The following is a 27,769-nucleotide window of genomic DNA, read 5'->3' on the forward strand; positions in this document are numbered from 1 at the left end:
AAAGACTGTGAGCCACCTGTAGCCTACATAGACCCTTCTCTGCTTAAATTCTCTGAAAGGGATAGTGTTGTCTGCAACCAGTTGTGTTGAACAGCCACAGCTACCATGAACAGTAGCGATGAGAGCAAAACCGAGATATGCTGAACGCGTTGTGAAGAAAGAACACCCACGTCTGCCTCTTCTCTGTTAAACATGCTATCTGGGTGTATAAGGAGTCCATTTATATGAATCCGAAAATGTCTTGATAGGAGATGCCTTGCAGGTTTGATCCTGGTAGCATGAATTTTCCGGGGCAGCACGAGCTCCCTCCGCTCCCAGGGCCTTGGACCTAGCCCTTGGCATGCTCATGGATGTCACCTGGCTGAACACTGTCGGCGGCCTTCGGAATGTGTTGCTTTTAAGAATTCGGGTACGAGACCTCTTTATTCTCCGTTGTGGAACCAAATTGCAGAGAGGACAGACATGTTATTCAGTCTCACAGATGCCAGTGGCACTTTCTCCTCTGTCATTCTAGGTGGGTATTATCTATAGGCAGGATGCATCGTCCCAAGATACTTGTGTGTTGTGTGTGGTTGTGTAGGAGAGACAGCATTTTATGTCTTCTTTTTAATTATTTAATTTTAATGACTTACTGGTTAATTTTGGACTCCTCTGGGGCCTGCGTAAGTTCCTGGGCCAGGGATCAAACATACACCACAATGGTGACAACACTGGATCCTTAACCTCCTGAGCCACCAGGAAACTCCCTGATTTCTTTTTAAACATTCACAAATTAATATCCAGATTTCTAAGATTTTTTTTTTGTTTTTGTCTTTTTAGGGCCACACACACAGCATATGGAAGGCTAGGGGTTGAATCTGAGTGACAGCTGTCAGCCTACACCACAGCCACAGCACTATTGGATCCGAGCCACACCTGTGACCTACACCACAGCTCACGGCAACGCCGGATCCTTAACCCACTGAGGGAGCCCAGAGATGGAACCCACATCCTCATGGATTCCGGTTGGTTCATCACTGCTGAGCCACAGCGGGAACGCCTCTAAGATCTTTTCTAAAAGCTTCATGTTGGAATGGATGCTTACATTGAATTTTCTATGTTTTATTATCTCCCCCTTGTATTATTTGCCTCGCTCACTGACAATGTCAGCATTTAGTCAGCATTATCTTTCCACTTGTCGATCTTATATGGAACCACCAAGCAGGTATCCACGTTTGGTTTCCTATGATGCGGAGGAAATATTTCCTACAAGGAAGTAAAGATCACCTAGAATAAGCCAAGAGGCCAACACTGAATAAGGTACTGAAGACTGACAAGTTATATTTGCATCAATCTCCCATAAGTTTGACGCCTACTCGGCTTTGGACTGTTTCTTAGCAGTGACAGCATCTCCTAATTTGCAAAGGAGTTTCCGTTGTGATGCAGTGGAAACGAATCCAGCTAGTATCTGTGAGGACAAGGATTCAATCCCTGGCCTCACCCAGTGGGCTGGGGATCTGGCATTGCTGTGGGCTGTGGTGTAGGTCACAGATCTGACTCAGATCCAGCGCGGCTGTGGTTGTGGTGTAGGCTGGCAGCTCTAGCTCCGATTTGACTCCTCACCTAGGAAGCGTATAAAAGCAAAAAAAAAAAAAAAAGAAAAGAAAGAGTTTTGGTTTTGGTTTTGTCTTCCTTAGGAAGTGAAATTGGCTTCCATGATTGGTATTTCCATTTGGTAAATTCCTTAGAGCATCAACAGTTTCTGTTTGTGTCCTCTGCTCCCAGAACAAGCCCACGTTTCCTCTCTGTCCTCTTTTCCTGAGCAGATATTATGGTGTATATTAAACATTTTCCTAGCTTGCCACACATTCTTGTGGAGTAAACCTCCAGAGCGAAGCACTTTCACTGTTGGTATTTCTAGAATGCAGATGCAAGCATCATTTAGGAAACCTTCCCATTTTCAGAATCATTGCCCGAGGGAGAGATTTACTCATCATGAGGAATCTGACCAAGCAGGAAATGCAGGGTGAAGAGCCCTGCTTGCTGGTGTTTGTGTTTTGACAAGGTAACAGGGACATGTGAACAGCATATGCCCGATAGAATGGAGATGGCATGGATGACCCTCACCAGAGGAGCTGTTGACTCGGATGTCTTCCGCAAGTGAGAATGGGGCCATCTCCCCCACCCACCTTTGGAACTTCATTTTTTAAAAATTAAAGTATAGGCGTTCCCGTCGTGGCGCAGTGGTTAACGAATCCGACTAGGAACCATGAGGTTGCGGGTTCGGTCCCTGCCCTTGCTCAGTGGGTTAACGATCCGGCGTTGCCGTGAGCTGTGGTGTAGGTTGTAGACGCGGCTCGGATCCTGCGTTGCTGTGGCTCTGGCGTAGGCTGGGGGCTACAGCTCCGATTGGACCCCTAGCCTGGGAACCTCCATATGCCGCAGGAGCGGCCCAAGAAACAGCAACAACAACAACAACAACAAAAGACAAAAAAAAAAAAAAAATTAAAGTATAGTTGATTTACAATGGTCTGTTCGTTTCACGTGTACACCTGATTCAGATATATACATGTGTGTTCTTTTCCAGATTCTTTTCCATTAAAGGATATTACAAGATACTGAATGTGGTTCCTTCTTGTTATGCAGTAAATCCTGTTGTTTTTATGTTTTATATATAGTCGCGTGTACCTGTTCATCCCTTGCTCCTAATTTATCCCCTTCTTCCCCTTTGGTAACCATAAGTTTGTTTTCTATGTCTGTCATTTCTATTTCTGGTTTGTAAGTCAGTTCATTTTTATCATATAGTAGATTGCATAGATTCATATATTTGTCTTTCTGTGACTGACTTCACTGAAATGATAATCTCTGGGTCCATCCATGTTGTGGCAAATGGCATGATTCCATCCTTTTTTAGGGCTGAGTAGTATTCCGTTATGTATTATCCATGCATCTGCTGATGGGCACTTAACATTGCTTCCATGTCTTGGCTGTTATAAATAGTGCTGCTGTGAACACTGGGATGCATGTGTCTTTTCAAATTAGAGATTTTTGTCTTTTCCCCATATATGTACATGGGGAGATTTTTGAGTGAGAAAGAAGTAATTCAGTTGGCTATGGATTAGGGGAAAGCAAATGAGTTTTGTTTTGGACATAGTGTACTTGACATTCTGATGGGGTAGAATATAGACGATGTCAGGAATTAGATGATAAGTGTTAGGGAATTAACATGGTAATTGTAAACCTCGAATGCGAATATGCTGTCTGAAAAGAATGTATAACAGGAGACAAAGAATCGTCAGAGAAATCATAATTTTAACTGAAGGTGTGTCCCTATGACAATGGGACCAGTAACAGTTTCTTTCCATAAAACTTTCCTCAGGAAAATTAATATGTCATTATCCATATGGTTGTAATTTGCATAAAGGTGGAGGGTTTTGTCTGTTTTTGTCTAATCTTGTCTGTTGCTGCACTTCTAGCTCATGGAATTATTGCCACTTAGGTACACAGTGCTTTGAACAAGGACTGACTGAATAAATGACTGAATGAAAGATTTACTTCCATTGTCCCCAAAAAGGGAGGCTTTCATCAAAAGCAAAATTTCTAGATAATGCATGTTGGCTTTGCAGGGTTATCTTTCCAGCCAACTCACTGCAGATTTAAAGTTCTTCAAAATATAATGTTCTGGATTATATCCTGAGGTATAGGAGTCTTGTTACCACTCAGCTTGATTCCTTCAAGGAACCATAGAAATTCCAGACTGTTCTCAGTTATAAGTGCACTTTCTTATATCATTAGCTTTAAATGTAAATGAACTTGTGTTTTCTTTCCAGGGATGCTTAGCCAAACCTGTGTGAGCTAGAAAAATCCTAAGGCAGAAATGACATCATCAGCATCATCGAATCAGTGACTTTATAACATCCCTCTAATTGGTAGGCAATGGCTTGGGTCAGAGTTCTACCTCCTTGTAAAGAAGTTCTTCCAAAACCAACATTTCTTTCCCAAAGTTTCCTACCTGCAGCACACAGCAGATGTCTGCAGTTGCCTGACTTTTGGGAAAGTGAGACATTACTGGAGAAAGGAAATTAGTACATAGCCTTTTTTTTTCCCCTCATTCCAATTGGTTTAGGTCTTCTTTTCTAGGAAAATCTGAGGGGCTTACCTTTTTTTGTAGACCTGAAGTAAATGGAAATATGGTTAAAGGCAAGATGTTAGAGGTCCAAAGTGCCACTGACTTGAGATTTCACAGAGATACACACAGGGTCCTCCTGAGAATGTTGTCATCTCATGTTATAAGTGAGTCTGAGAGAATTACTGTATTTTAACACTGCATACTTTGGATACATAATTTTTATTCTTTATGCAAACCTGAAAATATGGAAGATATGGGAGACATGATACAACTAGCTTCTGAGAGAGAAGAATCATTGATACCTACTCTTTGGGATTTTATTTAAATCACAATCACCTGTTACCCAGTACTTGACAGTTTGTATAAGCCTTTGTGGTTTATAAAGCCTTTTTAAAATTAGTATTTCATTTGTTCTTCATAACCTCTTATGAAGCAATGTGGAGGAGATATTGCTACCCCCACGTTACAAGCACGCAAATGGAGACAGTTGAAAACCAGCTGTGTTTGTCCTAATCAGTGACTCTACAATCCCACATTGTCGCATGCATACGATGATCCACTCTTCCTGAGTGGTGATTTCGAGAACAAAGTAAGCACGGAGAGCAAGTTCATTTTCACAATCTATTTTAGAATCCTATAATTAGACCCTTGCTCGGGGAATAATTAAGAGGACAAATCTACTTCCGAACTGTTCTTCTAGTGTTTACTCTGCCCTGAAACCTCAGAATAAAGCTGATATATCGAAGAAATTAAAATGTGCTTCTCTGGTAGGCAAGGAGGTGAGGGGCTGTAAACCCATTGCTCATTCCTCCCTTCCACTTTCTGGCTCCCCTAATTCTTCCTCCTCTACCCACCCCTGAAGCCCAGATAGAAAATTACTTTCTTTAAAGTTCTTATTAGAGTGCAGTTGATTGACAGTATTGTATCAGTTTCTGCTGCACAACATGATGACCCAGTCATACACATTTACACATTCTTTTTCTCATACTATCTTCCTTCATGTTCTATTCCATGAGACTGGATAGAGTTCCCTGTGCTGTACAGTAGAACCCCACTGCTTATCCATTCTAAATGTCGGAGTTTGCAGCTACCAACCTCAAACTCCCCGTCCATCCCACTCCCTCCCATTCCCCCTCGGCAATACAAGTCTGTTCTTCATGTCTGTGAATCTGTTTCTGTTCTGCAGATAGGTTCATTTGTGCCGTATTTTAGATTTCATATAGAAGTGATGTCCTATGGTATTTGTCTTTCTCCTTCTGACTTACTTCACTTAGTATGAGAATCTCTAGTTGCATCCACGTTGCTGCAAATGGCATTATTTTGTTCTTTTTATGGCTGAGTGGTATTCCATTGTACATATGTACCACATCCTCTTTGTGTGTGTGTGTGTGTGTGTGTGTGTGTGTCTTTTTAGGGCTGCACCTGTGGCATATGGAGGTTCCAGGGCTAGCGGTTGAATTGGAGTTGTAGCCCCTGGCTTATGCCACAGCCACAGCCATACCAGATCCTCAACCCCCTGAGCAAGACCAGGGATCAAACCTGCGTCCTCATGGATATAATTTAGATTTATTTCCACTGAGCCATGACAGGAACTCCATGTACCACCCCTTCTTAATCCATTCCTCTGTGGACGGATTACTCTTTCAAGAAGTTTCCATGTGTTCTTGGAAATGCCTCAAGTAAGGATGTGTTATCAAACATTACATCCTGTTTTTGGAATTCAAGGAGAACATGAATTCAGGTCAGTCAGAATGAAGTCTTTTGTCCTGGAACCCACAGAGAGGGATGGAAAAGCCGTAACATTCAGAAATGATTTGCACATTAGAAATTCACGCCTGGGAGTTCCTGTTGTGGTGCAGTGGTTGGCGAATCCGACTAGGAACTGTGAGGTTGGGGGTTCGGTCCCTGCCCTTGCTCAGTGGGTTGACGATCCGGCGTTGCCGTGAGCTGTGGTGTGGGTTGCAGACGCGGCTCGGATCCCGCGTTGCTGTGGCTCTGGCGTAGGCCGGGGGCTACAGCTCCGATTTGACCCCTAGCCTGGGAACCTCCATGTGCCACAGGAGTGGCCCAAAGAAATAGCAAAAAGACAAAAAAAAAAAAAAAAAAAAAAAAAAGAAATTCATGCCTGGGTGAAAATAGAGCATTTGTTTAAGTTGTCATCGGGGGCTGCTTATTCTGTCAGTGAGAGTCACGCCTTTGTTTTTCACTTAGTATCTTTATATAATCCTGCATGGGTTTAGTAATAGGTTGTTGAAGAGTGCTTAAGCTAGTGAGTTGACCATCTGACAGCAGGAACGAACTATCGAGACCCTTGAGGGCGTGATTCCCTACTATTGAGAGGGCTCCTAGGCTTTATCCCCTCCTTTCCCTTTTTAATAACTTTGCAGTAAACGGTCTGCGTCGCTTTTTGGAATCTCGTGTCAAATTTCATGGACTTTTCACCAAGGTTTTTCAAATTTTGTCTGATTGAAAAGAGGGAAAATGAAATCGTCCACCTGAGAGAATGCTTTTCGGGTGTTTCCTGACAGCTTGAATTTTCTCAGCCATATACAGAGGCAGAAGCTGACATCATTCTGGTTTATTGGACTCAGGGAGGGAGAGAGGAATCAGACTTTTCGGACTTTATTTTATTTTTTAGTGACTTTTATTTTTTCCATTATCGCTGGTTTACAGTGTTCTGTCAATTTTCTACAGGACAGCAACGTGACCCAGTCACACATACATATAGACATTCTTTTTTTCACATTATCCTCTATCATGCTCCATCATAAGTGACTAGATAGAGTTCCTGGGGCTCTACTGCAGGATCGCACAGATTTTTTAAATTAATTAATTAATTTATTTATTTTTGTCTTTTTGCTATTTCTTGGGCTGCTCCCGAGGCACATGGAGATTCCCAGGCTAGGGGCCTAATCAGAGCTGCAGCTACCAGCCTACGCCAGAGCCACAGCAACGCGGGATCCGAGCCACGTCTGCAACCCACACCACAGCTCAAGGCAACACTGGATCGTTAACCCACTGAGCAAGGGCAGGGATTGAACTCACAAGCTCACGGTTCCTAGTCGGATTCATTAACCAGTGAGCCACAACAGGAACTCCCAGATTTTTTTTTTTTTTTTTTTTTTGTAATTGAAGTCTATGTAGTTGATTTACAATATCATGTTAGTTTCAGGTGTACAACACAGGGATACAGTTATATAGGTATTCTTTTTCAGATTATTTCCCCTTATAGTTATCATAAGATTTGAGACTTTTTCCTCTGCTATACAGTAGGTCCTTGTTGGCTATCTGTTTTATATATAGTAGGTGTATCTCTTAGTCCCAAAGTCCTAATTTATCCCTTCCTACCCCACTTCTTTGGTAGCCATTAGTTTGTTTTCTGTGGCTGTGGGTCTATTTCCTTTTTGTAAAGAACTGTATATATTATATATGTGTGTGTATATATATATATGTATGTATTAGATGCCACATATAAGTAATATTATATGGTATTTGTCTTTCTCCATTTGGCTTCATTTTCTGTGATAACCTCTAGGTCCATCCATGTTGGGGCAAATGGCATTATTTTATTCTTTTTTATGTCTGAGTAGTATTCCATTATATATGTATACATACCCCACATCTTTATTCATTCCTCTGTCGATGGACATTTGGGTTGTTTTCGCTTTTCAGACACTTTAAAGCCAGTGAAACATGGCAGGAGTTATCAATGAAGGGTGCATTGCTGTTTATGTTTCGGGTTGAATGGGATGATAGATGAGATCCAATATGGTTTTAAATGGCTTTGTTCCCACAAGGTGGCTCCTCATTTTGTTTTCCCCACTCCCAGGCCTTCCCAGTAAAACCAAAGATTTTATACAAAGAAAATTCAGATGGCAACATTGTTTCCTTGGATCTCCTAATGAACAGCTGGGATGCAAATATAAATACTGAAACTTATGATGGGAGAGAAGAAAGGAAGGATAGCATAAAGATTTTCCACTTTTGATGCTCTTCAAAGAATTACATGGTACAAACTCACAGTGGCATCATGTCTTTAAAAAAAAATTCTTGTATACCTATTTCCCCCTCTAAAACCAAGTCCTCGTAGTGCCTCACACCTATTTCTGGGCTCTGCCCACAGGAGGCAAGAGCCTTAAATGTTTTCTCTTTTGTTGGATGATTTTCTGAGAGTATCTCTGTAATCAGCTCCCTGCCGTATCCCTTACATTCTTCAGAAACACCCATACACTAGTAACTATGAGCAGTTTGTGGTCTTAGGAGCTTGCACAAGGTAATCTTTCTTGATGTGGCTGGATGTAGCTTGTGCAGTGGAAGCAGTCTGGGGAAGAGAATATATTTTCTGTAACTTTGAAGTGTCAACCTATGGCGATGACATAGTAGCTGATACGTTTGCCGAAGGGACTGGCATGAGTTTGAATTGCCTGCATGTCAGTGGCTATCCCAAGTTCAGGCATTTTCATGAAATTAAAATGTGGTCACGCTCAATTGAGTTCAATGATGCATGACCCTAGAAACTTACCCCTCTGCCTTGCTTTCCCTCAGTACTCCAGGTCACCCTCTCTGGCTGGAGCATCTGTGTGAGTTTCTGTCTCTAGGACTCCTCTTATCTCTTGGTCAGCATTGTGGGGCTGCCATGGTAAGCCCTCCAGCACGAGGAGGTGTTTACATTTGGCTTTTCATCTGGCGTCTTGAGTCTGGTTCCAGAGGTTACAGCACGTAGAGGAAGACATGAGTCAGGAGCTCCATCAAATGACCACTGTCTTGGAGGTTGAAACGTTGCTTTTCAGATTCTGGAAATGAAAACCACCCAGTGGTCACATGACCCATGCGGCCTTTTAGGGGAAGCGCTTGGCTTTCTGATTAAGGAGCAGAGCAGTGCCGTGCCTGCCTTTTCATAGATAGTCCTTTGCTTGGCATTTCATGTTTTCTCCCCCAAAGGGCTTCTGGGGAACTTTACTAGAAATCAGTTGCTCTCCATGTGCTACCAGTGAACTTAACACGTGTTCTCAGATTCATTCCCCTTGACTTACTGCATCTCAGGCTGCTCCTTTGCCCACATGGAGCAAGGAATTCCCTGGGGATCTCTGTGCCTCTGGGGGCAGCTTTTATCCAAGGACTGGCCCGGTGCCAATAGAAATATCTCAGCTCCCATGACCATGCTTATGTCACTGGTGTTCAGGATTCCTCTGGGTGACTGATTGTGAGCAAAGAGGCCACTTCTTCATCTCAAGGACTTCTGGGGAACCCCATCTACAGGCATCCTATTGACATTTTATCAATTAGCTAGAAGAAGTGGAGGGTTTTCACTGGAAATTGACTGCCAGTTATCTCAGAGGAGGGACGAAACATGTTGACATTAAAAAAAATAAGTTTTGCATACATAGGAAAATTTTAGGGACAAAATACTTCTTAGAATTAGGTATTTTGAAGATACTGCTTTGGGGAAGCCCCCTAGTGTTTGCCTGTCTTGCTGCAGGTAATAAACAGTTCTCTCGCTCACCTGCGCTCCCCCCCAAAAGAGCTATGTCTTTTGTTCATTCTCCTCCTGACATGACATAGTCGTTCAGTTGAATAAGGATCACGCTTATGTATCTTAAGTCTCATTTTGGTGTAGACCTGCTAATAATGAACCAGACTTGAAGTACTTCTTACTGAATGGATAAAGAAGTAGTGGTCCGTATATACAATGGAATATTACTCAGCCATGCAAAAGTGTGAAATCATGACATTTGCAGCAGCATGGATAGACCTAGAGAAGATCATACTAAGTGATCCACTTCCATGTGGAATCTTACAGAAAAAAAAAAAGGATAGAAATGAACTTACGTGCAGAACAGAAATAGACTTACACACTTTGAAAACAAATTTATGCTTACCAAAGGTGGAAGGGAGGGATGGATTGAGAGTTTGGGACTGGCATATGCACACTATGTTGTATAGAATTGACGATGAATGGGGGTCTGCTCTCTAGCACAGGGAACTCTACCCAATATTCTGTAGAATAACCTATATGAGAAAAGAATCTGAAGAATGGCTGTATGTATCCCAACATTATAAACCAACTACACTGCAATAAAACTTAGGAAAAAACTTGTAAGAGTTAAAAAAAAGTCCTTCTTCCTGGTGAAGATTGATCATAACTGACATATGTGGAGAATGGACGAGATAAGACCTGTTGGTTAATGAGGTGGGATGCAGTGGGGGTGTTTCAGCTTAGGGAGGGCACGGGATATGGTCTAAGGACTCCTTGAAACACACCGAGGCGACACTCCGCGTCCCTGGCACTGAGCCTGTGCTTGGCATTTGCTAGTTGAGGATACAGAGTTCTTCATCAAAGGGTACGGGAGTGAAGGGCCTTGGATTGAAAGGACTTGCTTATCTGCCTTATGAAGTATCCAGAAGACATAAGAAGGGTATTGGGCATGAGAGGCAAATTCTCCTGTGTCGAAGTGCCCATTGTGGCTCAGCGGGTTAAGAGCCCGATATGGTGTCTGTGAAGATGCAGGTTTGACCCCTGGCCTCGCTCTGTGGGTTCAGGATCAAGTGTTGCCACAAGTTGCGACCTAGGTCGCAGAGGTGGCTCAGATCTAGCGTTGCTCTGGCTGTGGTGTAGGTGAGCAGCTGCAGCTCAGACTCGACCCCTGGCCTGGGAACTTCCATATGCCGCAGGTGCAACTGTAAAAAGAAAAAGAAAGAAATTCTCCCATGCTGCAGATGGTGGGGGCTGGGAGTGATCTGTGTACCTGGGCTGTTGACCCCAGTAGCCACTAACTCCGTGGGGCTATTTAAATGAACAAAAAAATAAATTTAAAAATAAGTTCCAAGACTGCACTAGCTATCTTTCACCTGCTCTGTTACCGACATGCCGTCAGTAGCTATTCTAGTTCTAGTTAGGTTCTAGTTAAGTTCTAGTTAGGTTCTAGTTAGGTCCTAGAATATTTCTATCACTGCAGAGTGTTCTATTGGACAGAATTGATAACGGTGTTTCAGCAGTTAAAATCCTAGGGGTACCTCTCCATTCCAAGTAGCTTCCGAGCCAAGGATCCAGAAATTCAATTTGCCTCTCTGCTGTCCTTTAAAATTTTTATATTTAATATTTTTGAAACCTGTGAAATAGTTCAAAATGCAGAAAATTCCTTTAAAGCTGCAAAATCTCATTCCATCTCTTTGACTCACCTCTACCCCCAGCCCCTGGCCCCCAGCAGAATGCAGAATGAATTTGCCTCAGACGCTTTATTTCTTCATAAAGTGCTGTGTATATTTTAAACATTTTCCTCTTTGAGACTTCCACAACGGATGGGTAATTTAAAAAAAAATGGCAAATCTAAATAAATTAGGGAAGTTTGCTAAATCTCAACCACATCCATCTTACGTGTGGAACCTGCCTCATCTCCCTGATATATTTTCCTCCGTAGTATTTATCATGCTCTAATACACTGTGCCGTCTGCTTCTTGTTATGTTCACGAACAGTCTTCTCTGACCAGAAACCCACTCCACGAGGATAAGCATTTTGTCTTTTTTTTTGGTTCACTGCTGCATCGTCAATAGCCTCTGGTAGAGAGCGGGACTCAGTGCATATTTGTTGAGTGAAGGAATCAAATCCCCTTGGTGCTTGTTGGTGCTGTTGGGCTTACCCACTTTGACCGGCGTGGCAGGTCTCCTTTCAGAGGGTGGAACTCAGGATCTGCTCTCAGGTCTTGGACAACAGCTAGTCAGTATGAAGAGAGAAGGGGTGCGTGCGTGCGTGCGTGCGTGCGTGCGTGTGTGTGTGTGTGTTCATGGCGGGGTGGAGACACGGGGAAAACCATAGATTGCCAGATATGGAGGATGAGGGATGGGGTGTCTGGATATATGTTGTGTTTTTTTTTTTTAATACAAGATTTTATTTGCTTTTTTGCTTTTTTTGGGTGGGGCCAAGCGTGTGGCATGTGATTCTCAGATATTGAACCTGCACCACAGTAGCAACCTGAGCTGTAGCAGTGACCAACACCCAATCCTTAATCCACTGAGCAGCCAGGGAATGCCTGGATATATGTAGTTTTAAGAAGCGTATTCAGGGAGTTCCCGTCGTGGCTCAGTAGTTAACGAATCCGACTAGGAACCATGAGGTTGTGGGTTCGATCCCTGGCTTTGCTCAGTGGGTTAAGGATCCGGCATTGCCATGAGCTGTGGTGTAGGTTGCAGACGCGGCTCGGATCCCACGTTGCTGTGGCTCTGGTGTAGGCCGGTGGCTACAGCTGTGATTTGACCCCTAGCCTGGGAATCTATGTGGGGTGGGAGCGGCCCAAGAAATCGCAAAAAAAAAGGCAGAAAAAAAAGCAGCATATTCATACAACCACTATGGAAAACAGTATGGAGCTTCCTCAGAAAACTACATACAGAACTATCATATATGATCCAGCAATCCCACCACTGGGCATGAACCTATCTACAGAACAGAAACAGCTCACAGACTTGGGGTGCCAAGGGGGAGTGGGGAGGGAGTGGGATGGATGGGGAGTTTGGGGTTAGCAGATGTAAATGCTGACATTGACAATGGATAAGCAATGGGGTCCTGCTATAGGCAGTCTCTTGGGATAGACCATGACGGGAGATAACTTTAGAAAGGGAGTGTATATATATATATATGTGTGTGCCTGGGTCCCTCTGCTGTACAGCAGACATTGGCACAGCAAAGTAATCAACTACACTTTAATAATAAAATTTTTTAAACAAGAAGCATATTTAAGAAAGTGATAGGTACTTAGGCTGGAAGACACTAATTTTTTCATCATGTAAATCCCCAGAAGCAAGACGTACAGCTGGCCCAAGTCTAGCCTGAGTAAGATTCATAAGAGGGGGCGTTTCTCCTAAAGAAGGCACTCGTAAGTATCTTGTTATCGATTGATATGCCTGGTGAGAGCTTTCCGTGAGGATGAAAGGGAGACTAAAAAAGTCCTATCGTTGGGGACACCCAGCGTGGGTCCTGAGAGTGACTTGTTCAGCTGATTAAGAGGCTGAAATTCAGTGTTCTTTGCAGGACATTCTGAGAAGCTGATGTTTTAATCCCATAAAAGTATATGAGAAATTCAGCCATCAGAAAATAAACCCGTGTTCTCTATGCACTGTCAGACCTCAGCCCCAGGCACACTTATCTATAATAGGCTGGTTCTGAATTTTCCCTGAGGCTATTTATTTGCGTCTGTTAGAATGATTTGTCTTTTATGAGCAAACTTGCAGTAGCCGGTTCCTGTGACATGAGGAAAGGTTTGGGGAGAAACTTTTAGAATGGACAATTTTTTATTGATATATAGTTGACTTATAATATTGTGTTTCAGGTAAATAGCAAAATAATTCAGTTTTATATATATACACACACACACACACATATATATTTTTCAGTTTTTTTATGTATATATTCAGTTATACATGCATATATATTTATGTATTTCAGATTATTTTCCATTATAGGTTATTTTAAGATACTGAATATCGTTTCCTGAGCCATATACTAAATCCTTATTTATGTATTTATTTTTATCTATTTATTTTTTCTGTCTTTTGTCCTTTTAGGGCCTCTCCAGAGGCTTATGGAGGTTCCCAGGCTAGGGGTCGAATCGGAGCTGTAGCCGCCAGCCTACGCCAGAGCTACAGCAACGCCAGATCCAAGCCACGTCTGCCACTTACACTACAGCTCATGGCAACGCCGGATCCTTAACCCACTGAGCGAGGCCAGGGATCGAACTTGCAACCTCACGGTTCCTAGTCGGATTCATTTCTGCCACGCCATTTCTGCCACGCCATGTCGGAACTCCGTTATTTGTCTGTTTTATATGTAGTAGTTTGTATCCGTTAATTCCAGCCTCCTAATTTCTCCCTCCCCCCACCTTTCCCCTTTGATACCCATCCATTAATTTTCTACATCTGTGAATCTGTTTCTGTTTTGTAGATGTGTTCATTGGTATCACTTAGTTTTAGATTCCACATATAAGTGATATCCTGTATTTTTTTGTCTTTGGCTTAACTTCCCTTAATGTGAGAATCTCTAGTTGCATCCATGTTTCTGCAAAGGGCATGATTTCATTCTTTTGATGGCTGAACAATATTCCGTTGTGTACATATGTACACATCTTCTTTATCCAGTCGTCTCTTGGGGGCCCTCAAACTTACTTGTTCCTGTGAACAAAGGAAGGGCATCATTTTCCATGGTGGCCGCACATTCTTTACCTTCCTCTATAGTAGGAAATCTGTGTGCCAGGGGATGCAATTACAACAGAATGCCAACTGTTAAACTGTGTCTGTCTCTGTGTCTAAGGGTCCCGCATGGGTATTTCTGAATTCATTCCAGATTCCTAAGTACCTGGTTTTTTGAACTTCCTTGATGTGCAAGCACCAGGCTCTTAAGTACTCGAGGTGCAGGCACGGTGTGCTGAGAGCCTAACAGGCAAGAGTCAACAGTGAGCAGGCAAATGAATTGAACGTTGTAGCAGGCTCCCTGTCCTTTCAAGGCTTGGTCTCCTTGGGAATAGTCTTGGTTAGAAACGGCAGAGTGGAGTTCTCGTCGTGGCTCAGCAGAAACGAATCCGACTAGTATCCATGAGGACGCAGGTCGGATCCCTGGCCTTGTTCAGTGGGTTAAGGATCCGGCATTGCTGTGAGCTGTGGTGTAGGTCACAGATGTGGCTCGGACCTGGCGTTGCTGTGGCTGTGGCGTAGGGAGTTGGATCCCTAGCCTGGGAACCTCCATATGCCATGGGTGTGGCCCTACAAAGACCAAAACAAAACACATCTCCTGGATAAGCAACGAGGTCCTACCGCACATCACAGGAAAACTGTATTCAATATCTTGTAATAAACTATAATGAGAAAAAAAGGACATGGCAGAGTGGAGTTGGAACATCACATCATCGAGAGGAAGTGACCAAGTCTCACCAACCTCCAGCGATGCTTGAATGTGGGGCTGCACATTGTCTAGCTCAGGTTTCCTCCCAGCCGTCCCCCGCACCCCACTCTTGAGAGGCTGACCCACAGCGGGCTGCAGGAACGGATTCCCATCAGCTGGCGCATTGGGGAAATGTTGGATTATTGGCCGGGCATCCCAAGGAGATGAAGCAATGAGGTCAGGCTGAGATCCTCCTCGCTCTTGCCCCAGGAGACCCCAGCAGCTGGTGTTGGGGGCTCCCATGTCTGCTACCTGTTCTGGTACCTGTTCCCTCAGACCCATGATGGGAATGGCTCCCTCGGTACCTAAACTCACAGTGCTTCGACAGCCCTGCCCTGGGCATCCCCTTATCTTCCATACGCCAGCTTCCCACATGGTTGTGAGTAGTTCTTCATGCAGTCTTAATGACCTATATCTGAGCATGCTGTCTTTGGCTGGATGCATTTTTGACTTTGTTTTTACCACACTCCTGCTGCATAGCACGGGCAACTCCCATCTCATCCCTTGCAACGGAACATGATGGAGGATAATATGGGAAAAAGAATGTGTGTGTATATATATGTATGTTCCTATACCTAGGTATGACTGGGTTACTGTGCTATACAGCAGACACTGACAGAACATTATAAATCAACTATAATAGAAAAGATAAAAATCTTACAAAAAAACAAACACCCTGCACAGAGTAGAAAATCCTGACAAGTTGCCCATTGCGTCCCACTCCCCTACACATTTCTCCTTCTTTTTGTTAGTCCGCCCTCTCCTGCCTCCCCTGCCCTCCCCTCCCCCTCCCTCCCCCTCTTCCTTCCCTCCCTCCCTCCCTCTGTGTTTTTAAGACTGGAGTAGACAGAAGGTAACAATGTATAGTTTTTCCAGTGCCTTCAATATGCAAGTGGCAGTCCTGGTGCAGAGGATTTATCCCACACAGTATCCGCTTAGTAAACCATTTTCATTTCAACCTCCCCAAGTACATGGTAATCAAATTGTTCCAGTCATTTGCACATTGAAGAAAAAAAAATAACATACGGGTTTAATCCATCTCCACTGAAAAATGTTTTCCTTTGTTTCAACTCAGATACTTGGTGGGGGGAATAAGGAAACCTGCAATCCTGTGCTTAAATAAATCGAAAAACAGTAGGAAGGCAACTTCTCCCCTTACTGCTCGGTGCAACAGTGTATCTTAAGTCTTATTTCCCACCGACTTGTGAATTGCGTATCCCTCCCATGCCTATACTCACAACTTCAAGCTTAAATTAAAAATAGTTCCAATTCTCCAGCTCTTGATGGAATGTGAACTTGCAACTTGACTTCTGCTTACTTTCACCAACAAAAACTTTTGTGTCGCTGCAGTCGTTTGATTTCGCAGCATTGCGAGTCCAGAGCATGTCCTCTCTCATGTTTTAGGATTGTGTGAATGCTGGTTTTTAAACCTGGCAGATTTAGCCAGGCAGGAGAGCTGTGAACCGGGGGGAGGGCCGGCAGTGGAGGAGTTTAAGCCTGGAGACCAACCCAAGGGGTGGGCGCTCTCGTTTATTTGAATGATGCTTCCTGTGTATGCCTCCCTGGTCCCGTTTTCCTCTTTTCCTCCCCAGATATGTACACTGCCCTGAACTGTCACCCTTATTCATGTCTGTGTACTTTTTGTAACAGAGTTGTTCCTTCTGAAATGGCTTGTATTTTACATATTTAAAATGTATAGAGCCATGGTTATGCCATGCATCTTTTTGCGACTCAGTCTTGGAATTTTCTCCTTAAGGCAGTGGGGACTCCTTGTAGCTATTAGAATAGGAAAAGGGGCTTAATTAGGCTGAGTTTCCTAAGAACTCTGTGAGATAGTTTGGCTTGATATGAAGATGAGATGATGGAGATTGAAGAGCGGCTGAGGAAGTCCCAAGAAGCCACGCTTTAGCAGGACGAGGACAGGCGGCAGGCTCCATAGCTGTTGCAGGATTCTGGGGGAAGGGCAGGCTTGGAGAGAAAGCAGGTGAGAAGAACTGTTTGGGATTCAGCGTCTTGGAGGTCTCCAGGCTCATTGCTCATTGATTCTGGATTAGAGCCAAGGTACTGCACTCCTCTGTGTTACTTGGCGACTTCTTCCCCAGGGTAGGGGTGTTTCATCCTTGAAGGAATGTGAGTAACAGGTCTTGGAACCAGGAGGGTTTGTCCTGTGATGTCCAGAACCTTCTGATACTGGAGCTGATCTGTGCGGGTGCATCTCTCTGATAGTGAAGCTGGTCCTGTGCGGGAGCATCTCTCTGATGGACTGGGGTCCCCCGTGGGGCATTCTGTTTCCTGTATCGTTCAGAAGAGCCACCCTCAGGTTGTCTGTGGAGCTCACCTTCTCCAGGTTTGGGCGGTCTGCTGAGAAGGAGGTGGTGTTTTTGCCAGGACGGTTCCTCTTTCCGAGTTCACGATTGCCCACTCTCAACAAGGTCAGCCAGACGTACTTTCCACTTCAGGACTTACTTGGTTGTGATCCCAGGCTCGGAAATCCTAAAGGGAACTTGATGGTGCTGCAATTCTGACAACACCATCCAAAAAGATCACCCTGACAAAGATGAGGGTGGAAGAGCTGTTAAAAATACATGTAGTTTCATAAACCCGAGTACATCCTGACAATGAAAAACAGGGCGATTGCAGAAAGAGTGACAAAGTGCTTTATGCACTGATATGTAAAATCTCCAGAAAGCTGGTAGGTAAAGAAGAGTGAGGAACTGGAGAGTTTATGTAGTATGCTACTTTTTGTTAAGAAACGCGAGTAATAATATATTTTCTTATTTAAATGCAGAAACATTGGAAGGTTACAGAAGGGGTAGCCAGAAATGGAGGGGAGGGCTGAGTAAACAGAAGACTATGACATGTGCCTTTTAATATCATATAGTTGTTGTCTTGAACCATATGCATTTCTACCTTTATTTTTGTTGTTGTTGCATTCATGGCATGAGGAAGTTCCCAGGCCAGGAATTGAACCCATACCATAGCAGTGACTTGAGCCACAGCAGCGACAACACCAGATCCTGAACCCACTGCACCACCAGGGAACTCCCCAAATTTTTTTCTTTTTTATTTTTTTCTCCTTTTTGCTATTTTAGTGCTGTACCCATGGCATATGGAGGTTCCCGGGCGAGGGGTCTAATTGGAGCTACAGCTGCCGGCCTACGCCAGAGCCACAGCAATGCCAGATCCAAGCTGAGTCTGAGACCTACACCACAGCTCACGGCAATACTGGATCCTTAACCCACTGAGCGAGGCCAGGGATCGAATCTGCAACCTCATGGTCCCTAGTTGGATTTATTTATTTATTTATTTTTGTCTTTTTGCCTTTTCTTGGGCTGCTCCCACGGCATATGGAGGTTCCCAGACTAGAGGTCCAATTGGAGCTGTAGCCACCGGCCTACGCCAGAGCCACAGCAACGCGGGATCTGAGCCGCGTCTGCGACCCACACCACAGCTCATGGCAACGTGGGATCTCCAACCCACTGAGCAAGGCCAGGGATAGAACCCGCAACCTCATGGTTTCCAGTCAAATTTGTTAACCACTGGGCCACGACGGGAACTCCCCTAGTCGAATTTATTAAACACTGAGCCATGATATGGGAACTCCTCAAATTTTTAACTATTAAAATACATTTCAGGAGTTCCCGTTGTGGTGCAGTGGAAACGAATCCAACTAGAATCCATGAGGATGTGGGTTTGATCCCTGGCCTTGCTCAGTTAGTCAGGGATCCAGCGTTGTCATCAGCTGTGGTTAGGTCGCAGATGCAGCTCAGATCCCGTGTTGTTGTGGCTGTGGTGTAGGCCCGCAGCTGTAGCTCCTACTTGACCCCTAGCCTGGGAACTTCCATATGCCATGGGTGTGACCCTAAAAAAGCAAATTAGAATAGAATAGAATAGAATAGAATAGAATAGAATAGATTTCAACAAATAAGATCGAGTTTAGTTGATACATAATTGATGGTAATTTCCTATAGTTGATAATTATGTTATGGTTGTATGTACAATGGCAACATTAGAGCGTGTGAGTGCATGCAATAAGGAAACTGTATTATTTGTGCAACTTTTCAGTAAGTCTAACACTAGTTCAAAATATAAAGTTTTTTCTTTTTTTTCTTTTTTAAAGATGATACACAAACAGCTGGTAAGCACATGAAAATATGCATGGCATCATTGGTTATGTGAGAAATGAAAGTCAAAAGCACAGTGAGACACTGTATAGCAAATAGAATGGCCAGTATTTTTTAAATGACAACAAAAATTTTGAGAGAAACTGGCTCTCTCAGGTCAAACAACATCAGAATAAGGTCAGATACTTTCTTATACAATTAAATATGCATCTATTTTTTTGACCCAGAGATTCCCCTTTTATGTATTTATCCATGAAAGGTGATGATGCAAGAACGGTAATCACAGCTTTAGTTACAGTTGCCCCAGAGTGGAAACAAAGCAAATTTGCAACAGGAGGTGGGAAGAACTGTGTGTCATATTCATAGGATGTGAATTGTTTACTGTATATTTATGCAATGCAGTGCCGCTCTGTCCAAAGGACCAAACTGCTGATATAGCCAATGACATGGATGGAACCTGCCATACTGATGAATAAAAGAAATCTGAGAGTAAAGAACTCATACCCCACTTTGACCAGTTGCTAGGGCAGGCACAGCTTATCTGAGGGGAAAGAAATACTGGAATGCACAATTTTGGCAAAGCTCTGTAGCTGCCTGATCCAGCTTGCTGGTTACATACCAAATGTGTCCATCTCTTCTGAAAGCTGTCTTGTCTTCTTCCCGTCAATCCTCTGACAAGAAGCACCCTCTTCCAAAGAGACGAAGATGTTCTTAGTGGTGCTGGAGTTTGCGATTATGGAGCTGTAGCCCTTTGTCAAAACTAGGCAGTTGATCTTTGAGTATTTCAGGGTATGCACGTTTTCTCTCAGAAAATGACTGCAGAAGTGATAAGCGCACGGGAGTTCCCGTCGTGGCGCAGTGGTTAACGAATCCAACTAGGAACTATGAGGTTGCGGGTTCGATCCCTGGCCTTGCTCAGTGGGTTAAGGATCCAGCGTTGCCATGAGCTGTGGTGTAGGTTGCAGACGCAGCTTGGATCCCGCGTTGCTGTGGCTCTGCCGTAGGCCGGTGGCTATAGCTCTGATTCGACCCCTAGCCTGGGAACCTCCATATGCCGTGGGAGCAGCCCAAGAAATGGCAAAAAGACAAAAAAAAAAAAAAAAAAAGTTGGGAGTGGATAGAGGTCTATATAGATGAGGTATATATAGATGACAGAATGGCAACATACTGATCATTGTTGCATTATATCATTCTCTCTATATTCAGTATTTTCCACAGTTAAAGTTAAAAATAACTTTTTTTTTTTTTCTTATGGCTGCACCTGTGGCATATGGAAATTCCCAGGCTGGGGGTTGAATTGGAACTGCAGCTGCAGGCCTACACCACAGCCATGGCAATGCTGGATCTGAGCCACATATGTGACCCATGCCACAGCTTTTGGCAACGCTAGATCCTTAACCCATTGAGTGAGGCCAGGGATTGAACTCGCATCCTCACAGAGACAATGTTGGTTCTTAACCACTGAGCCACAACGGGAACTCCAAAAATAATTTTGAAGAGGAAAGGAAATACCAGTTTTCCTTTAAAGGGAAACTAGTTTGGAGCAAGAGCTGAATTTTTTTTTTCTTCTTATTAAGGTAGGAGTTTTATAGTGTGTTTTATGCTGACAGGAGTAAAAGGGTCTTGGGGGTTGAGGCGAGCATTTGGCGGCACCAAGATGTTGAAAATTAAAAGAGCATGTTAAAATGGGTAGCGATTAAGATCGTAATATAAGAACGTCACGGGCATTGCATTCATGCCCCGTGGAAAATGCTAAGGATGTCTAAATCGCATTTGGGGGGTAGTAGCTTTTGGGTAAGAAGAACAGGTCGCCTCAAGCCCATGTGTGAGAGCAGATGGTATGTGAACAGATGCAAAGCAGGACCCGGACGACTTCAAATGCTGAATTTCCTTTGCCTTTTCTGCACGAGAACATGGTATTCATGGTTTTAAAGGTTAAAGCAAAGAGCGGTGGGAGGGATTTCAGCCTTTGATAAGCGAGGAAAGGACATGAGGACACAGCATTAAGAAAATGAAGGCAAATGCAAACAGAAACAAAGACCTCATTTTGTCCTTGAGCAAACATGGCTTATAAGAGAGTAGGGAAGAGTAAGAGCTGGATAATGTTGACCTAGTTTTTTCGTTTGTTTGTTTGTTTCCTCCTCTATCTCTCAAGGTGTGAATAGCATTCTGGAAATTACAGACTGGTCAGTTGGACAATAGCCTTTAATGTACCAGAAGAGATCTCTAATAGACATCCTGAGAGCCCCCAATGAATAATGAAATATAGATTTCTAGAAGCTCCGTGGGTTTGTTTCCTAAGAACCCATCCCTGCCCTGCTAGTTTTAGGAAGATTTGTGGGTATAACTCTGGTCGTCAGCTTAACGTCTGATGATTTTCCTCTTGCTCTCCTGGAGAAGGTGCGTGCGTACATCAGTGAGGGTGAAGCTGTAGAATTCTCCCTCTGTCCATTTACAGGCCTTTGAACAAGGCTGGTGATAATGCTGCCACCCACTACAGGGCCCCTCTGTGGAAAGAGATGCTAAGGCTGGTGCATGCAAATGACGTGTTTATGTATCCATCCCTATCTCTGAGGCTCCCTCTAGCACATCATAAAATACAACCCCCTTCTTCATTATTTACACATTCAAGGAGTTCCCTGGTGCCACAGTGGGTTTAGGATCTGGCCTTGTCACTGTTACGGCTTGGGTTGTTGCTTTAGCATGGGTTTGATCCCTGGCCTGGGAACGTCTGCATCCTGCAGGGGCCTCCACAAGAAAAAAATGAGGCACTTAAATCAGGGCATGAAGTGGCCCCATTATTGGAATGTTCTCGTTAAGGCTATAGAACCATTTTCTTTCCACCTTTGTTTCTTGCAAATAATCCAAGCTTGCATCAGTACCGTCATCCAGTCCTATTAAACTGAGCGCAAAGAACAAAAGTTATCCCGTGCTTGGTGGTTGCTCATCTAGCCAGGCGTCAAGGATGTCTGGACTTTGGTTATTTGGGGGAAGGGGCAGAGAAGGAAGACAGGGCTGGAGGTGGGGCGGAATACATCATGGGCTACTTGAGGTCCTTACCAGAGTGAGATTTTTAGATAATGTCTTGCCCTTTTCACTCTTTTCCGTCCTAAAGTCTCTCGTAATGACAGACGTGGAGACATTTGTCTTGAGAGCCGCCTGTCTTTTACTAGAAGTATTGGGGATGGCTTTTAAACCAACCAGTTGGTGAAAGTGCTGTGCTCAAGGACCACCCTCTCTGCGGAGAAAGAGGAGGCAGCGAAATGTGATACCCTCTTTGCATCCTGTGCTGTCATCCTTCAAATTTGAATTACCGCATGCACGTCTCCCCTTAGCTAATAATCACGGATGAATTGCAACAGCAGAGGCTTCCCAGTGGCACCTCCAACTCCTGGTTGTGTTAATGAGCGTTCCCAGTCCTTCTGCAAAGATAAGCTTGATGCAAATTGCTGAGAAAATACTGACTTGCTCATAGCCTTCTCCCTTTTTTTTTTCCCAATTAGCCTTGTGCTGTAATTTGAAGACCCACGTCTCATGAGTTATCAGCCACTTAGTGAGGAACATCAATTCTGGTTTTAAGACAGCTTCCCACTTCCTGCTCTGCTACCTTCTGCCTTGCACTGATGGTTTTTGAGTGTGGGATCCTCTCGGCAGCCTTCAACAAGCTGATAACTTAGCACATAATTTATGTGACGTTTGGAGCCGTTCTCGAATGTTTTCCTCTGCTGTGCAAACTGTACTCGATTGGAGAAAAGGCATAGTATTCTGAACTTGTTTGATCTGAAATATCAAATCTGAGTCTGAAATATAATTATAATTGAAATGACGAATAGTTTATAGTAAGCACCTCAGGTGTTGAAATGATGATGAGACCAAGGGTCAGAAGATCTGTGACCCCGATAATCACTTTGAGGGATTGGTGCAAGGATTGTTCAAGCGAATGCCCGGGGCACCTCCCTAGAGTACATAGATATGAACTTCTGTCTTGTGTCATCACCTCCTTTCCCTCCCATTTATTTCCTTTCCTTTATTTTTTTTTGAATACCTTGCAGGACATTTAGTCCTGTGCAAAACATCCATGCAAACATTTGGTCCATGCCCAAAGGTCCTTCATAACTGGTCCTCTCCAGAACATCTGTAATACATTTGGTCCACCAGACTGATAGAACATTGATAATCTCTGCCAAAAGGTCTTTGATATTTGGTCATATCTGCTCTTCTCCAAAACATCCGTAAGACATTTGCTTCATGGCAAAAGTCCTTGCTATTTGATCCCGTGCAGAACGTTTTGGAAGAAACCACATATAGTCATGGACATTTTGGAAAGGACAGCTATCCAGGGTCTTATTGCATGGACCAAATGCCTTAGGGATATCTGCAGCAGGACCAAATATCAAGGATCTTGTGGCATGGGCCAAATGCCTTATGGATGTTTTGGACCGGACCAAATGCCTGTTAACCTCTCCATAAGCTCCTTTTCTCTTTTCTCTTGCTGCTCTGAGAACAAAAGTTTCCTTAGTTTGCTTTGTGGATGGTCTTGCAGAATTCAAATCTTGACTGCATCATTCCTAAATCCGTGCTCCTTTGGACCTACCATGTATTGCTTGGTGTTCAGAAGTCTCAGAAAAGCAAGTTAAAGCCAGATACTTCAAAGATACGCAACTTCCAAGAGTTTTAATTTTGAGTTTCTGAGTCTGGTGCAGGCAGAATGTCTGCGGAAGCAGCCATCGTGAGAAGAGGTAGGATAGTCGGAAAACATAATAATAAAGAATTCATACCAAAGTGTAAACATAGGAATGTTAACAAAGAAAAGCCTTCTAAAAATGGAAAAATGAGTATTAGAAGTAGTCATTCCACAGACTTTTTGCTTAAGCTCTCTGGGCATCCTGCAATCAAAGTCTTACAGAATTTCACTTTCATACCGTTATTAGCAGATTCACTGACTAAATAAAATGCAAATTGAAAATTTTCTTACCCTTAGGCAGAGGATGAAACACGTTCAAAAAGTGGGATAAGCTTATTTGTTTCGTCGGTTTAACCAATAACAGAAATAATGATTTCTGGGCCTTGGTGTTTATTTCTGACACACTCTAGCAGGCTTCAGATAGCAAGTGACTTCATGGGTATTAAGCTAGGGCACCGCCACGGCCTCTGGTCAAACCTATTGGAGTTGCTGATTGGAATTACTAAATGTCTAAGTTTAGAAATAATCTGGTGCATAACTTCTGTGCTCTTGGATACTCAAAGTATGAATCATTGGTCAGTCAGAGTTCCTATGATGGTTCATATTATCAGCTTGAGTGGACCACGAGGTGCCTAGAGAGTTGCTCCAACATTATTCTGGGTGTTTCCATGAGTGTGTCCTGGATGAGATGAACATTTAAATCAGTAGACTGAGTACAACAGATAGCCCTCTGTATTTGTGGTGGGCCTCGTCTAATCAGTTGAAAGCCTCATAGTACAAACAAGGACGGATCCTTCCCTGGAATAAGAGAATTTTCCTGCCCATTAGGGTTCGCACTGGGACATGGGCTGTTCCTGTTTCCATAGCAGCATCTGGCTTTTGCATTTGAACTGAAAAACAAGCTTTGCAGATACTGCATTTGCTGGTCTCCATGATCATGTCAGCCAGTTCCGTGTAATTTTACATACATATATGTATGTATGTATGATGTATGTGTGTATATATATATATTTATATTTTATTTATTTATTTATTTATTTATTTATTTATTTATTTATTTATTTATTGTCTTTTTGCCATTTCTTGGGCTGCTCCTGTGCCATATGGAGGTTCCCAGGCTAGGGGTCGAATCAGATCTGCAGCCACCAGCCTACGCCAGAGCCACAGCAATGCGGGATCCGAGCCGCGTCTGCAACCTACAACACAGCTCACGGCAATGCTGGATCGTTAACCCGATGAGCAAGGCCAGGGATCGAACCCGCAACCTTATGGTTCCTAGTCGGATTCGTTAACCACTGAGCCACGACGGGAACTCCTGTATTTATATGTCATGTGATGTGTTCTGTTGCTCTAGGAAACCCTGACTAGTTTCTCTGGAATGACCTTCTCAACTTACACAGACGTCATAAAATGGGTTAAAGCCTTTACCAAACAACCCCAGGTCATGGGTCAGCACAACAGCATTCCGTTAGGTGTAAATGATTCTTCCAGACCTCCCTGGGAATAAAATGGCAGAATTCGGACTTTCGGCTTCTGAACAGGACCGTTTCCCTGATCATCTTCGGCTCACTTTCTTTCACTTCAATCAGTAAGCCTGAATGCACACGCAACATCCATGAGAGACGGGTTAGTATCCGATACAGCTCTTGCATCATTGCATTGCGTTGTCTTGGGGAGAGGGTCTGACCTAGAAATATACAGAGGTCAAGGGCAGAAACATCTCTTTGGATATGTTAGGATATATCTTCGGAGAGGCTGCTGAGAACGGAGGAGAAGAACCAGAGCCTTTCTGTTCACTTTTCTCTGTGCCGTCAGAGCCCCATCAGCGCCATGAAAGGCACAGCTTGACAGGCCCCAGGAAGGACCCAAGAGCTTCTGTATTAGGAGTCACAGGACGTTTTCTGCCGAGGGCCAGAGAGTAAACGTATCAGGCTTTGCCGGCCAGTGTCTCCCACAAAGAATTCAGCTCCGCCGCTTCAATGCAGAAGTTGCTGTGGATGTTTCATACACATTGAATGTGGCTGTGCTTTGATAAATCTTTTTTTATGGACCCTAAAATTTGCATTTCATATAGTTTTCATGTGTTATAAATCTTCATTTTTTTTGGTCATATACATATATATATATATATATATATATATATATATATATATACACACACACACATATATATATATATATTTGTCTTTTGTCTTTTTAGGGCCTTACCATGGCATATGGCAGTTCCCAAGCTAGGGGTCGAATCAGACCTGTTGCTGCCAGCCTGCGCAAGAGCCACAGCCACGCCAGACATGAGCCTCATCTGTGACCTACACCACAGATCATGGCAACACCAGATCCTTAACCCACTGAGCGAGGCCAGGGATCCAACCCGAAACCTCATGGTTCCTAGTCAGATTCATTTCCCGTGAGCCAAGACAGGAAGTCCTGGCTTTCTAGTGCCACACTTATGACATATAGAAGTTCCCAGGCTAGGGGTCGAATCAGCAGCTGCTGACCTACGTACGCCACAGCCATGGCAACACGGGATCCGAGCTGCATCAGTGACCTACACTGCATCTCACGGTGACGCTGGATCCTTAACCCACTGAGCAGGGCCAGGGATCAAACCTGCATCCTCATAGATACTAGTTGGGTTTGTTACTGCTGAGCCACAACAGGAACTCCAAAATCATCTTTTGATCTGGGGGGGAAGCTATTTAAAAATGTGAGAGTCATCCTTAGTGTGCAAAAAATCTGGAGGCCAGCTGGGTCTGGCTCGTGGCATGCCGTTTGCAAGCCCTGTTCTACAGACTCACTGGTGCCTTTGATGTGCTAGTTATTCACTGAGGAAAGGAAAAAGTCCCCTTTCCCAGACCAAGTATGACAGAAAGGGCTTAATTTAAGGACCATCCCTACTGATATTTATCGACTTCTACATTCTTTTAAATTGATTTGGTATAACAATAACAAAAAAATGTGGAAAGTCCCTTTATGGATATATTTTTATATGTATTTATATATGGCTGTCAGTACTTCATGCTGATTCCTCTCTGAAAGGCATCAATCGAAGCCAGGTATTCCACACTGTAGTTTTCTCCAGATCTCATTATAAGAAATGTTGTAAAGATGATCTTGGAATTTTTTTTTTGGGGGGGTGGAGTGGGCTTTCCACCTGTTCTCGAGTGGATCTCTGAACCTATGTGGGAGTCAGGCGTTTCGACACTAGAAGAGGAGATTGGTCCGGTTCAGGTGTAGGCAGCCGTCTTCTACAAGAGCAGACCGTAGCTCTTCCAGGGGTCACATACCGTTTCTGTTGGGACTGCCCCAGTCTGCCGTGAGACCACTCAAAAGAAGCTGTCACACTGTGGACACTATGTCCACGGAAGGCAGAGCCTGGGTTCCCATACAAACCCTTATTTACACACACTGGTGGGAACTCAAATTGGAGTCCGAGTTTCGTGACCTCTAGTCTAGTTGTTCTTAAGATGCCTTCAGAGACCTGGAAACCAGAGGAAAGTCCTCACCCCCGGGGACCACGAGAGGCGGCTTGGTGCTGCTTTCTTCCTGTAACTTTCCAGCAAGTCCATTTTGTCTGCATTTTATACATTGAGAAACTGTTGCATAAGGAGCACTAGTTACATGTGGTCATGTTGCCGAAATCTGAGCTGCCTCTGCCTACCGATGCCAAATAGAAACACGGAGACAGAGTTGGAGGGGACAGAAGAAGTAGCTTTCATGGCCTGGCAAAGAGGGAACACAGCAGGCTAGCACTCAAGGACTGTGCCCACCCCCACCCCCCGCCCCCAGAGGGGGTAGTTAGGAGTTTTCCAGTGGTGCTTCAAGGAGCAGGGCGTGGTCAGCTTGCAGACATTCTCCCAATGGGTAGGTGTTGAGGTAACTAGAAGTCAGCGTCATTAACTTTCTGGTTCCGACCTGTCCGGCGTCT

At 43.9% G+C, this 27,769-nt stretch overlaps 1 long non-coding RNA gene across 2 annotated transcripts in view; it reads left to right on the plus strand.

Annotated features, from left to right (window-relative positions):
* Positions 1-27,769, plus strand: part of LOC102166006 (uncharacterized) — a 316,146-nt gene that overhangs the window by 15,435 nt on the left and 272,942 nt on the right. The window contains exon 3 of one of the 2 annotated variants that reach the window (XR_014835082.1): positions 22,661-23,969. The exons of the other annotated variant lie outside the window; for it this stretch is intronic. This is a non-coding gene — a long non-coding RNA (uncharacterized LOC102166006). Of the gene's footprint in view, positions 1-22,660; positions 23,970-27,769 lie in introns of those variants that run through there. 2 annotated transcript variants of the gene reach the window in all.

The sequence above is a fragment of the Sus scrofa genome, chromosome X (assembly GCF_054392235.1).
Source record: "Sus scrofa isolate SSC_HxYL_T2T_F1_AM1 chromosome X, Sscrofa_HxYL_maternal_Yorkshire_Landrace_v2.0, whole genome shotgun sequence".
Classification (NCBI taxonomy): domain Eukaryota; kingdom Metazoa; phylum Chordata; class Mammalia; order Artiodactyla; family Suidae; genus Sus; species Sus scrofa.